Source organism: Canis lupus, chromosome 1 (genome assembly GCF_003254725.2).
Source record: "Canis lupus dingo isolate Sandy chromosome 1, ASM325472v2, whole genome shotgun sequence".
NCBI classification, from domain to species: domain Eukaryota; kingdom Metazoa; phylum Chordata; class Mammalia; order Carnivora; family Canidae; genus Canis; species Canis lupus.
In genome coordinates, this window is record NC_064243.1 from 84,974,310 (window position 1) to 84,989,127 (window position 14,818).

Sequence of the window (14,818 nt, forward strand, 5' to 3'; positions counted from 1 at the left end):
GCAAATATACTTCATCGAAAAAGGACATTCACCCTCTCATAGACTGTTTACAAAAAGGAAATTGCAAAGGAATTTTCAAAGGCACGCCCATTGTATTTGCATGAGAAGGGAGAAGAAGCTTGAATTTTTACAAGCAGTCTTAGAACAATTAAAAATATGTATACATAACTATATATATATATATATATATATATATATGTATATACTCACACATATACACAATTACCAGTTTTTGCCTCTCCCCTAAAGAGCTTCTGAAGTTCGGAATATATTTTAGTCATCTATTTTATGCCTGGCATCTAAAGTGTCTGGCTTAGAATAAACACCTGAAAACACTCATTAAGAGCTAAACAAAGTGGTATGTCAGTGTGGAGAGCTTCTTGATCAATGAATGATCCTTGACTTTTAAGATTTTATGTGAACAGATTTTGTTTCTTATTCTCAGTTTCCAGATTTTGTTTTAATTTAATTAATGCCAAACTTCTATAACCTGGTGTTTTAAGTCAAAGCTCATTTTGCCTAGTTGGCAAGTCTAAGAGCAACCCCCTCTCTAGACCAAATCCATGAATTTTATGACAGATATTTACCATGCTTAAACCTTTCTTCACCCTTGACGTGAGTTAAAGGTGAAGTAGAGTAGGAGACAGGAGAAGTAGAGGGAATTTGTAATCTCAAATAAGTGCAATTCCATATTCAGAGCAAAAGCCTAAACAGAAATAGAGAAAGAAAGTATTTTTAAAAATTTAAGATTTTATTTATTTATTTCAGAGAGAGAGAGAGAACACATGCACACAAGTGCAGGGGAGACAGGGAGGAAGAGGGACAAGCAGAGTCTACGCTGAGCACAGAGCTCAAGGTGAGGCTCAGATTCCAGGAGCCAAGGATCATGACCTGAGCTGAAACCAAGAGCTGGATGCTCAACCAACTGAGCCACCCAGGTACCCCCAAAATTGTGTATTTGTCAGCATTGTATCCACATCACAGCTTACTCTTACCATTTTACAACAAAAAACAAAATCAATAAAAATATACATACACAATCCACAAGATACTGAATTTTGTGCTTATTATCTCTATGCATGATTCATGGAATGCTACTATACTGGTTTATGCTGCTGTATTCTATTATATAACTACAACATAATAACATTTGTCTAGCATCTCATTTATAAGCATTAAGTTCTTTCCTATTTTTCAGTAGTTGAAGAAAGAAAGCTGGAGTGGATGATGCATGTCTTCTTGTGCATGCGTGTGACCATTTCTCTAATGGAATTGCTGACTATCAAGTAAGTGTATGTTCAAATTTATTAACAATTTTCAAGTTTCTTATTGGTTGTACCCTTTACATCCTGAACAAGAGGGAATGCAAATTCTCACTTCTCCAAATAGTCACCACCATTGAACTGTCAGGCTTGTAAATTGTGACCAGTCTACTAAGTGAGAACTTGTCATTTAGGGTGTTTTAATATGTATTTCACTGATTATTACTGAGGTGAGTGACTTTTTCATGTTTCTTGAGTTTTCCTTTTCCTTTTTGATTTTCTTTACTATAAACTTTACTCATTTGTGGGGGATAGGGAAAGGGGGTACTGATGATCTTTTTCATACAGATTCAAATAAATTCTTTTTAATTCTGGATACAGTTCCTCTTTCTGTTATATGTGTTGCCAACACTCTGTGGCTTGTTTTTGCTTTTTGTTTGTTGAGACTTTTGTTGAGCAGAAATTCTAAATTTCAATGTAATAAATGAAGTAGTCATTTTTCTTATGGATTGCATTTTCTGTACCTGATTTAGGAATATTTTCCTTCTTTTTCTAAGTATATTTTCTTCTAAACATTTCAAAGTTTGGCTTTTTAAATTTAAGCTTTAATCTACCTGAAATCGATTTTCTAGATGATGTAACTTTGGGATGTTTTTCGATTATTTTGTATACACTTAGATGATTTCCCTCAACCCATCCTATATATTACCCCTAGATTTCTCGCACTCTGGTGGTGGGATGAGAGACTAAGAAGCCAAATTCTAAGCTCTTTATCCTTATTTTGACTAGAAACATGATTTTCTATATTAAGATGCTGCGAAATTTTTATGTGAATTAAAGAATGTATGCTTCAAACCGCTACCAGCATGGAAACTATACAAGTTTTGAATTGACTTTGATAGAGCTGTTCATCCTGGATTAAATTCTTATCAGCAGAGTGATCTTATATATATTACTTCATCTTTCTGAGCCTCCTTTTCTACAAAAAGATACTATCAGTAACTATTCCATCATTTGTGTTAAATTGACAATCTAAAAATGCCTACTACATTGCCTGACACAGAAGATATTCAAAGACTACTAGAGCTTTTGTCTTTGGCAGTGCAACAGCAGTAGCCTGAGAAAAGTAGAGCGAATCAAGATGAATGCTTCTTTCTCTAATTTTAACAAAACCTGGTGACGAGAATGAGAATAAATACCCTAGATTTTGGAAAGCAACAAAGTGAATATCTGTTGAGGTTATATGACCAGCTTTCTTCTGTGGGATCTAAGGTTGGTCTTGAATAAAATAAGCATTTTTACTTTCGTCCTCCCTGGCAGGGGTTTATCCTAGGGTAGAAAATTCAGAGGTTATTCCTGGGGCAAGGGTCAGAAAGTAAACCCCCTCCCTCTCTCTAGGACTGAGAGAAGGCTAATTTGTTTCTTTGTTTTACCAGTCTCAGAGTGTGCAAAAGCTGAAGTGAACAGTTCTAACTGGGATGGGGGCTGGGGGCACTGCACCTGTCCATCCGGAGCAGAGAGAGCAGGGAATTGGTTCAGGATGAGGTCCTGGGCATAGTCTGGGCTTAAGCAGCAGGTGACAGGACTTGATTTTTTTTGCAGGCAGGGTGGGGAGTGGTGGGTGCTGTTATTTCCAATATGCCCAAACCTTCAAGTAAGCATTCTTTAGAATTACCAGTAACTCTTGGCTGTGCCATTGAAAAATAAGTAAATCCCAACACTTATCCTTGGACATGAACATTTCTGGAAGAAAATAGTGATGACTTCTCTCTATCAAAGTGGGCAGAAGAAGCAACAGATGCTACTAGAAAACCCAGTGTTTCGGTGAAGTCGACAACATGGTCAGCTACCAATAAGTATGTGCGTTGACAAGACAACGAAGTTGGAGTGGGAGAAACACAGTGACTTTCTGTTTTTTTTTTTTAATTTTTATTTTTTTTAATTTATTTATGATGGTCACACAAATTGAGAGAGAGAGAGAGGCAGAGACACAGGCAGAAGGAGAAGCAGACTCCATGCACCAGGAGCCTGACGTAGGATTCGATCCCGGGTCTCCAGGATCACGCCCTGGGCCAAAGGTAGGCACTAAACCACTGCGCCACCCAGGGATCCCACACAGTGACTTTCGGAACACATTTGAGTTGTTACCCTTGGACAGTTTCCTAGATGCCTAGGACATACTTTGACACTGGTTCTGGGGAGAGTAATAGAGGGGCTAATGTCTAGGTGGGGTCTGGGGCCATAAAAATGTAAGGGAAAAAAAGGCTTATTTGAGGAGACCTGTGTTATCTTATAGCTTAGACAAGTGTGGGAAGACTGAGCAGATTTTCAGACTGAGACGTAGGGTACAAAGTAGAGATTAAACTGTGAACAGACAAGCCAGAAATAATATCCAAACTAGAAATTCTCAGACACTTCCTTTCACTAACCCTTTTCCAACTAGATCCATGAATCAAGGAAGAAACACTTATTGTCTACTACATGCCTAAAGGACATTGTGGATACAACGGGAAGCCAAGCAGACTTGTGTTTGTGGAGCTTGCAGGGGATTTGGGGAGGTGGGCATTAAAAGGATGAATAAAACGGGTATTGGGACAGGGAAGGAAATATGACCACGAGAGCACAAAATGACCCCAGCCCGGTGCAATACCCACCTGATAGAAATAAATGTCACTATAAAGTCTGGAAAATAGGAAATTCTGTTTAGTAAGCGCACTTTAAACATTGAAAACTCAGAAAGGCTTTTATTAAGATTCATTATAATATACTTTTTGGAATTTGGTTTTCTCTCTTAGCTGGAAAATCCATTCATGCAACACGCTTCTGTCCACAGGAGTAACGGCAATGGTATGATGTTTATGTGTGTAGCTTCCTAGTGGGACGGCCTTCTAGGCATAGTGAGTTGAAGTAAACAATAATACTTGAAGGAAAGAAGACCTATAAAGTTTTATGATTTTTATTTATTTTGGCTCTCTTAGTGTTAAAAATGCATGTGATAGAGAATCAACTGCCTGCATCCTGAATTTTTACCCTTATGTTAGGAGAAAGCCAATGGTGTACTACCTATAGAACATTTGTTTTATAGCCTGTGAGGCCATAAAACAACTCCCCTAGCTATTTCTGATTTAAGATGTACCTACTCTGGTGCTTTTTTTGTTTGCTTAAAGTATGAATCTTGGATTTTGTGGGGAAAGTCCTGTGTGAATCTGAAACATCAAGGTGTATATCCACATGGTTTGAGGCCTAGAAGCATCTGTAGATTTTACAGCCCAATTAATAATTATGTAGGTAGTAAAATCCCCTTCTGCCTCTCAAAAGTGGTTCTGATTTCTGACCCTGTTTTGTGGATTGATATTATACTTTAATTATTGGTTTAAATGAGATAAAATTAGAGAATTACAATATAAGAATATATAATAAATGCCTTCCTAAATTTTGGTGCAAAATTTCTTCTTTGAAAATCACTTGAGAATGGACACATTCTGTGCCTGCTCACATCATGCAGTGGATAATGTTTCTAGGCTGATCTTCATCTTCATAATGTGACAAAGAGCCCTGAAGGGTTGTAGCTACAACAAGAAAGGCAGGAAGTTATATATATAAACTTGGGTGTAGCAGGATATCTAATTCTTATAATTCTGCCTTTTTACTTAATATATAATAACTTCTGGGTCTTCACTCATCTTGGATTATCACTGATGCATATACCCATATACTACCAACTGCTCTATATTCATAAAGAAATCTGTATTTGGTTTCCAGATGATTAAAGTGTTGATGTTAATATAAGTTATTTCAATATAAAATTTTGGTACACTGCGCTTGTCACTTCTGATTACAATGTATAAAATATATTACTTCCAGGTAAATACGTATAATTAAAAGTAACTCATTTTTACATATTAAATGACCAAGAAAACTTATTGCTATTTTGCTTTTAAACTTTCTGCTCCTTGCTTTATGTTTCTAAAAATAGATAAAATGTAAATGTATGAATTATACAAAAAAACTTAATAATACACTATTTAATTACACCTTAGGAGCACAGTAAAAGTGAAAATTAGCATTTTACAATACAATGTGTTAAAAGTATAGAATCATATTTGCTTTATTGCTTAGAAAAAAACAACACAAACAAGAGGTTAGAAAAAAACAATTCTTTAAAGAGAATACCAGATAAATAGATTCCTGTAGTGTTTTAGTCATCCCTATTATTGTTGAGTATACAGAAGATTTGACAGTTTTTTTACAGAAAAAAATGTAAGAATAGTCTCAATTTGACATGCTGTCATGGGAATAATATAAATAATTTCAAAAGCTTTTACAAGAAAGGACAAGTAATCCAATTTATTTATTTCCAAGGATAATGCTGGATTTATATATATTTGGAATGAAAGACCCAGTCTTGACACTAATTCTCAATGTCTCTGATTGTTTTAATTTCTCTGCTTCCCTTGCTATGTCCTAGTCCAGAGGTCATTATCTAGAGCCACTCTTCCTCCATAGCCCTCTGTATTTGCATTAGATCTCAGATAAGCTCCTCTCTTTCAGGTTGATTCCAATCAAGTCCATTATAATACGGCTCTCCTTAACACTTCATCTGAAATACATTGTCTTTCAAACTGTCCATTTTTTGTTCCTTATATGCCTTAGCTCACTATCAAATTCAGTTAAAAGGCCACATACTTGGTGTGAGGTCCTACTGAAAAATATTTTTTAGTTGCTTTTTTTTTTTTTTTCTTTACCCATAACATGTTATGGACTGAATTGTGCCCCTCCCCCCCCCCCATATTGAAGTTCCAACTCCTGGTATCTCAGAATGAAATTATACTTGGAGATGAGGTACTTAAAGATATAGTTACGTTAAAATGAGGCTCTTAAGGGGAGGCTGTAATCTAATATGACTGCTGTCCTATTAAGACAAAGGAGACACACCAGGATTGTGTGCATATAGAGAAAAGATCACATGAGAAAACAATGAGAAGGTAGTCATCTACAATCCAAGAAGAGCAGCCTTGAGAGAGACTTAACCTACTGGCACCTTGGTCTTGAACTTCCAGCTTCCAGAACTGTGAGAAAATAAATGTCTGTTGTTGATGCCACCCAGACTATGGTATTTTGTTATGGCAGCCCTAACAAAGCAATACACATGTGCATTTAGCAGGTGAGAAGAAATCAGTAACATTGTAAAAAAACACACACCAATTTGCCCTGAAGCTAAATTATTAATACAGAAAACATGAGGGCCAATATAAAGAAAGGATTTTGAAGAAATCTGCCCTCACGTCCTTTTCTCTACCTTTCTAGATCTAGCACAGCTCATTTCTTATCACCATTAAATGTTCTTTGCTGCTCTAAGAGACTCTAGGTCTCTTCTCTGAACCTCTCTGAGCATCATTTCCTAGACCAGTGAAAAGAAATATATTTAATACCAGAACCTTGTTCTTATTCTGAACTCTATACTTAAAACAAATATAAGTGCACCTCTCCACTGGAAGCTGTAGACAGAGCCCCATACAGGCTGTCCCAATCCACCATCCATCTTTCCCTTTTCTGCTCACAGTGACTCAGTGACATCTGGTTGACCACCACATGAGACATGTGCTTAAAACCCCTGAATTGCATCACATTTCATTATTTTTCTTAGAATGTTCTCATGAAACAAGGTCTCATATTAGTACTGAGGCTATGCTACACACTTCAAAAAAACACTTCCTATGTTAGGACAATAGACAAGGACAGGAACTAATAGAACAGTTTAGCGGGATAGGGTCTTCAAATTGCTTGTCGAATGAATTTCAACCCCATTAATTTTTCCGAGTTAAACAAGAAATCTTCCACCCAGTCTGATAATCTAAGAACACAAACAGAATAGGGTTCTGTTTGGAGTTGATACGTTTTGGCATCATGGGTAAGTTGCATGTGGGTGTTCAATCCATTTAAGATCCGGGACATGAGAAAATGCTCTGCATCACTTGCCATCAGGGAAATACAAATCAAAACCACAATGAGATACCACCTCACACCGGTGAGAATGGGGAAAATTAACAAGGCAGGAAACCACAAATGTTGGAGAGGATGCGGAGAAAAGGGAACCCTCTTACACTGTTGGTGGGAATGTGAACTGGTGCAGCCACTCTGGAAAACTGTGTGGAGGTTCCTCAAAGAGTTAAAAATAGATCTGCCCTACGACCCAGCAATTGCACTGTTGGGGATTTACCCCAAAGATACAGATGCAATGAAACGCCGGAACACCTGCACCCCGATGTTTCTAGCAGCAATGTCCACAATAGCCAAACTGTGGAAGGAGCCTCGGTGTCCATCGAAAGATGAATGGATAAAGAAGATGTGGTTTATGTATACAATGGAATATTACTCAGCCATTAGAAATGACAAATACCCACCATTTGCTTCAACATGGATGGAACTGGAGGGTATTATGCTGAGTGAGGTAAGTCAATCGGAGAAGGACAGTGTATGTTCTCATTCATTTGGGGAATAAAAATAATAGTGAAAGGGAATAGAAGGGAAGGGAGAAGAAATGGGTAGGAAATATCAGAAAGGAGAAGAACATGAAGACTCCTAACTCTGGGAAATGAACTAGGGGTGGTGGAAGGGGAGGAGGGCGGAGGGTGGGGGTGACTGGGTGACAGGCGCTGAGGGGAGCACTTGACAGGATGAGCACTGGGTGTTATTCTGTATGTTGGCAAATTGAACACCAATAAAAACTAAATTTATTATTAAAAAAAAAAAGTTAAGCTCCGGGATATTTCTTCAGCCTAAGCCACTGAACTGATGAAAATACATATCTCATTTCGTCATTATCTTCTGTGAGACACTTCCAGAGTCCCGTTCCAAATATCAACATTTTGTTCTCAAGACTTTCATTCCCTATTTTCATTTATAAATCTCTGAGATCTGAATAACTTGGGATTATCCCAAATAATTCTGTATAAAATAGACAGAAGTAAAATTTTAAAAGGAAGTTACTTTGATCACTTTTACCTTTGCTGCCAATTTCACAATAATATTGTTTTGTTCAAGTTTGGCATATCCGTTATAGATTTTATGCACACATGCACACAATATGTATGTACACATTATATATGTAATATGTATGCAATTATGGAGATATATAATTATACATATATAATTTTTATGGATATAAAGTCATTTTTTCTTTTAGTTTATTGACGAGTTTCGTTACTATAAAGATTTAGTATCTATACCTAATTTTCACTAAAATGACTTTTGAATCATTAGTGAATGAAATATTTGAATGTTTATTTCAATTTAAAAAAAATGCTATGTTAAGACTTCCACAAAATTATCATAAGCATATTCCAAAATTGTGGTATAAATGAAAAGTATCTCCTCAATCTTCTTTGTTCTAAGCAAATTGAGCCAGAATCATGAGACTGAGCCACACTGTGGTGCAAACATATATAAGAAATGATCTTTCTACATCATAACAGAGAGGAGCCAGGTTTCTAGAAAGCAGTCATATTGAGGGAGTTCCACACAGCTCTCAAAGTGTTGTGCATCTGGTTCTCTCTTTTCCCTCCACCTTTTGTTAACAGGCACCATATTTAGCTTATCTACGACAACTAATGCTAGCATGTTTCCTAATACATCCCAAGCCATACATTGGGGACCCACTGGACTTTACAAAGTTACCGGCCTCTTGGTGTACAGATATTACTCTTCTGTCTAAGAGAAAAAAAATGTTTCTCTTTGCACTGGATACCACAGATCTAGAGACCTGCAAATCATGCTCAATCCTCCAATAAATTTCATTATACTTTCATAATCTTTTAAATGTAGATCATTTTTGCTAATATTTAAAAATCAGAAGATTCAGGCAGCCCGGGTGTCTCAGCGGTTTAGTGCCGCCTTCAGCCCAAGGCCTGATCCTAGAGACCCGGGATCAAGTCCCACATCAGGCTCCCTGCATGGAGCTTGATACTGCTCCCTCTGCCTATGTCTCTCTCTCTTTTTCTCTCTCTCTCTCTGTGTCTCTCATAAATAAGTAAAATCTTTAAAAAAATAAATAAAAATCAGAAGATTCCACATGAAAATCTACATTTCCAAGTTCTGTTTTTTTTTTAAGATTTTATTTATTTATTCATGAGACACACACACACACACACACACACACACACACAGAGGCAGAGACAGAGGCAGAGGCAGAGGGAGAAGCAGGCTCCATGCAGGGAGCCTGATGTGGGACTCGATCCTGGGACTCCAGAATCATGCCCTGGTCCAAAGGCAGGTGCTAAACTGCTGAGCCACCCAGGGATCCCCCCAAGTTCTGTTTTATAATGGAAAGAGCTGATAACATAGGGATGATGGCCTGCTCATCAGCAGTTTATTAGGCTGGATTAGAGAGAACAGACGACTTCTTCCCAATGTTTCAACGAGTACAATTCTCTCATTTTGGGTATTTTCCACTGCTCAGTAAGTGCTTGAGTTTGTGACATCTGTTTTAGGTTAAATATGAATACTTTCTCCATTAATATCCAGCCTTCAGTTACATACTTATTTAGCTTAAACAAGTGACTCCATGCAAACAGCATTTCTTTATCAGCACCTGTGTTAGCTCTGTTTGTTTGAACATGACTTAATATTCAATATAGTCACAAGTGCTTGGAATCCTAGAGCCCTTGGGATACTTGAGCTTGTACTCACTGAGAATCAATGCCATTAAATTTATACTTACTGTATTTCTTCTTATATTGAGTTTAAAAATGCTTAATTTTATTTACTACAGTCACCAGGTCTAGAGAATGGAGGTATCACTCTCACTGATGGTAAGTTTTGCAGTGGGACAGTCCATGCAGTATGTTCCACCATTTTGTTGGTTAGAGAGATTGTGAAGATGTGCTTAATAACACTGAATAAAATTACCTGCCTCTCTAACAGCCTGGAGCATGAGGCATTAGTAAGATGAGATCTTGGATGAAGATGGAGTTGCTGTACAGGGAAGGAGCTGTATATAGAGCCTGCTGGGTACCTAAGAATGCAGGCTCTACTAGTTTACTAGAAACATTATGCCCAGACCACATGGAGCATCTATTTTCCATTAAACAGGATTTAAACATCTAGATGTGAGTCCTGCTTCTGTTGTCTGCTGAACATAGGATGTTAAGCAAGTTGTTTAGCTTGGTTGAAAGTTTCTTCATCTACAAAATTGGGATGATGATAGTATGGAGTTATTGTTGAAAGTCAGAGAAGGTATTTCAGGATCTGGTGCCCAGCACATAGTAGGGGTCCATGAGTATTATCTGCCAATCTCATAATCCCCAACCCACCCCACCAGCACCCCATCACCATCCTTGCTTACACTACGTGAGGTACTTTCACTCAGCCTGCCTGTTAGTAGTTGATATGAGTGAGACTCTATGACATTTTTTTCACAAATATTTATTGAGTGCCTACTATGTGCCAGGCATGGACTTAGATTTGTCTATGGGGTAGACAAAAAAGCAAACAAAAACAGAAAAAAAAAAATCTCTGCATAATGACTTACGTTCCAGTGATTTCAGGCTACATTTTCAAATACCAGTGGGCCATACTTGCAGAGAATGAGCCCATGACATCTTTGGTTCGCACTTCTGGCAGTGAGCCTTTTTTGAAATTAGATTGCCCTGAATGAATTTATATTAAGACTTTCTCTTTCCCAATATCAGTGAGGGAAGAAAACTGAATTTCTTTCCAGTTTAAGAGAAACAGAAGGAATGAAGTTTGATTAAGAAGAATGTAAATCTTTCCCAGATTAATAAAGAGTAAATAAACAACCAAAAAAGTTTTGTCTCAAGAAATAATTTTGGTGACTTATTGATCATGATTTATTTAACACATGTTAACAAAGGTACAAGACTTCCTGGGAATGAAATAGCCATTCTGAACGGTGTCTTCTGTGGTACTATAGGAAAGCAAAATACAGCATTACAACACATCCCATAAATTCAAACAACTCATCTCTAAACTGCCTCCCACAGCTCACAGACTATTTTTAATGTCTTTTTCTTACTATAATAATGATATGACATCTGTATAAATCTCCATTCTTTCATTAACTGATATATATGTATATATATCCACCTGTTGTCAAATTAGTAATTTATTATTTTTCTCATACTTATCAAACATATTGAGCATTTAATATATTCAAGGTATTGCTATGAGCTAAAATCTCAGTGGAAAATTATCTCAATGTTTCTATGACAGAATTGGCCATAGAGGATACGTCAAATCACATTAGGGCACTATTAAGAACATTATAAAGCACTTTCTGTGTACCCCATGGGTTTTTGGCTTTTATGAACAGATTAGAAAAATAACACATAACATCTTTTAGTACTTGATAGGAGGAGCAGTGGAATTGAAACTATGAAATCTGAACTCTAGACACTGAGATATTGGGAAAATGTCATATCTACTCTATGATTTCATCTTCTACCTGTGAAATGATGTAGATTATGTTGGGTGATCTCTAAGTTGCCCCTAGAACAAATATTCTATTTGTTAATCTCATACTCAGACTTCTTTATGTAGACTGTACACTTTTCCCTTTATACCTCTGCAATTATACATTAATTAGATTAGATCTGCTTGTTTCCATCTGGGACTCCATAACTTCCTGACTGGCCCTCACACTCACTTCTCAGAAGAGAAGCAGTGATATTTCCATTTGATGAATTTGAGGAAAGGCACTGGACCCATTTGGCTCAGCCACTTCTGAGTTCTTTCTTTTGATTAGCCAACTGTAGAGAAGGTACATATCATCTATAATCACTAATGGGCTGTGCTTGGAGGAGCAGATTTTATACTCCCAGGGGAGATTGAGTGGACAAGTATGTCTGATTCAGGTGAGAACTATGAACTATGAGAACTATGCTCTGGCCCTATGATAAATTGTGCAAACTAGCTCTGATTATTAAAATGCTAATATTTGAATCTTTATCTAATCTATGTTCAACCTACAGCTAGTACTGATCTTGGCCAAACAATATGGACATGATTCATTGGGTGCCCTCAAAACACAACAAAGAGGAAGGCCAAATAAATCTATTTTTTAGAAGGATTACCTCCTCCTCTGCACAGTGACTTCCCTATCTCAGTATATTCCTGTCCACATACCCTCTGTGGATTCAGCTGCTCAAATTCTATTCTACATAAAAAACCTCATGCTCCTATTTTATGGAAACCTGGCATATAAAATTTGATTTCACCAATATTAAAATATAAAAGTGACTACTTATTCTAAAGAAGGATTCAATATATAAATGCATTAAGTATAGGGTTTTTCTCTCTATTTATATAATCCTGGTTAAAGATGACATTTGTTTCAGCCAGAAAGATGATCTGAAAGAAAGGGTTGCTGTGGACAGAGAGCATTGTGTGTGAATATGGAGAGAGAGCAGCTACAAACACCAAATGAGGGGCTATGCTGCTCATTGTCCGGCCTTGACTCTGCTTAGCTTGTGGTCCAGTGGACCCCTCGGCTGAGGGCTGAGGACACTATACACCTTTGTGCTCATTAGCACATAATTACAGAAGCTTCCTGGAGTGAAAGACATTCCTACTCCTTCACTGTTTAAAGATGCAAAGGGGAAAAGCCCCAAGGATTCATTTTTTAACTTTAATCATGTGAAGTGGAAAGAAATTCAAACTACCAGAACTTTGTTTCTCTGCATTAAGATTCAATAAAGCCTCTCTCTGTGCTGTCATGCATTTGCGAGCTGGAGAGTCTGGCATGCTTTAGCCAACTTTAAGATGTCTACAAGTGGATGCTCTGTTTATTCTATTTGCGGCAACACTGTCTCCCTTAGTCTATCACCCAGCAAAATTCTAAGCTACTGAATATAAAGCTACATCAACAGGTGGCTATAACCACTCATAAGAGGAAGTAAAGTGAATTCACCTATGGTGTGAGTTCACACTTTGTAGCCAAATATATATTGTTGCTAGATTATCTATTGTTTGAAATTTCTGTATCTTTCTCTTCTCTTACTTAGTTCATTTATGATGAAAGTTAGTGGTATCATAGTTTAGTTATGAAAAATATTCACACACACAAAAAAGAAAAATATTCACAAGTTTGCCTTCATTCTATGTAAATACTTCAGTAAAGAGTTTCAAAATAAAGTAAAATTAGATTAAAATAATATTATAATGATGTTAAATAATATTAAAGTGATGTAACAGATTTTTAAAGCACTTGAAGTATTCTAATGCCTTAGATTCCTCATGCCCCTACCTCACCGTCAGTTGCTATTTCAGGGGAGACTCAAATGCTTACCAGTGTGGAATAGCCAAAGGAAGAAAAGGGGCATATCTGAATATTTAATTTATGGAAGCTTCTGTGTAGGGTATAATTTTCCTGTGTTCAAATCTGACTGACTCCCAGCCCCAAGTTTTCACCTGAAAGAAATGTATTATCTTAATTTAATAAGAAAAATCATTATAAGAATTACATTCGTAATCTGAAAACATTTTACCTATTTCTTCTTGAAATTTGGTTCGAATTTCTGGATAGTACATCAAAAAAAAGAAAACCCCAGAATAGAAATATTGCTATTGTTTCAAGCCCTGAAAAAGAAATGAGACAAAGTCTCTCTTAGCAAATTGCTATCTTCAATTTACTTTATATTCAAGCACTTAGAAGTAGGGGAAAGTGATATCAATATAACCACACACTAATATGATCACGGTAAAATAATTATTATACATTAGAGTTTCATTCTAAATACAGGCATAACTTCTCACCGATTGGGATAGCCACTATCAAGAGAACAGAAAACAAGTGATGGTTGGGATGTGGAGAAACTGAAACCTTTATGTACTCCTCCTGGGATGGTAAAATGGTGCAGTCACTATGGAAAATAGTAGGCAGATTCTTCAAACAATTAAAAAAAAAAAAAAAGAATTACTATGTGGATCCAACAATCCCACTGCTGGGTACAGATCCAAAAGAATCAAAAGTGGGGTCTGGAGAAGGTATTTGCACACCCATGTTCATTGCAACATTATTCACAATCCAGGGGGGTAGAGACAACTCAAATGTCTATTTACAGATGAATGGATAAGCAAAGTGTGGTCTATACTTACTGTGGGATATTATGCAGCCTACAAAGGATGGGAATTTTGTCACTTGCTGCTACGCAGATGAACCTTGAGGACACTCTGCTAATTGAAATAAACCAGTCACAAAATGACAAATACTGGATGTTTGCACGCATATGAATTGTCTAAAGTGGTCAAAGTTATAGAAACAGAAAATAGAAAGGTGGTGGCCAAGCGGTAGGAGTGGAGTAGGAGAATTGAGGTTTAATAGTCAAAACTGAGTTTCAGTTTTGCAAAAAGAAAAAGTTCTAGACATGAATAGACATTTCTCCAAAGAAGACCTATGCATGGCCAACAAGCACATGAAAAAATGTGCTTGCCCTCAGGGAAATGCAAATCACTTGCCATCAGGGAAATGCAGATCAAAACCACAAAGAGATACCACCTCACACCAGTGAGAATGGCTAAAATTAGCAAGACAGGAAACA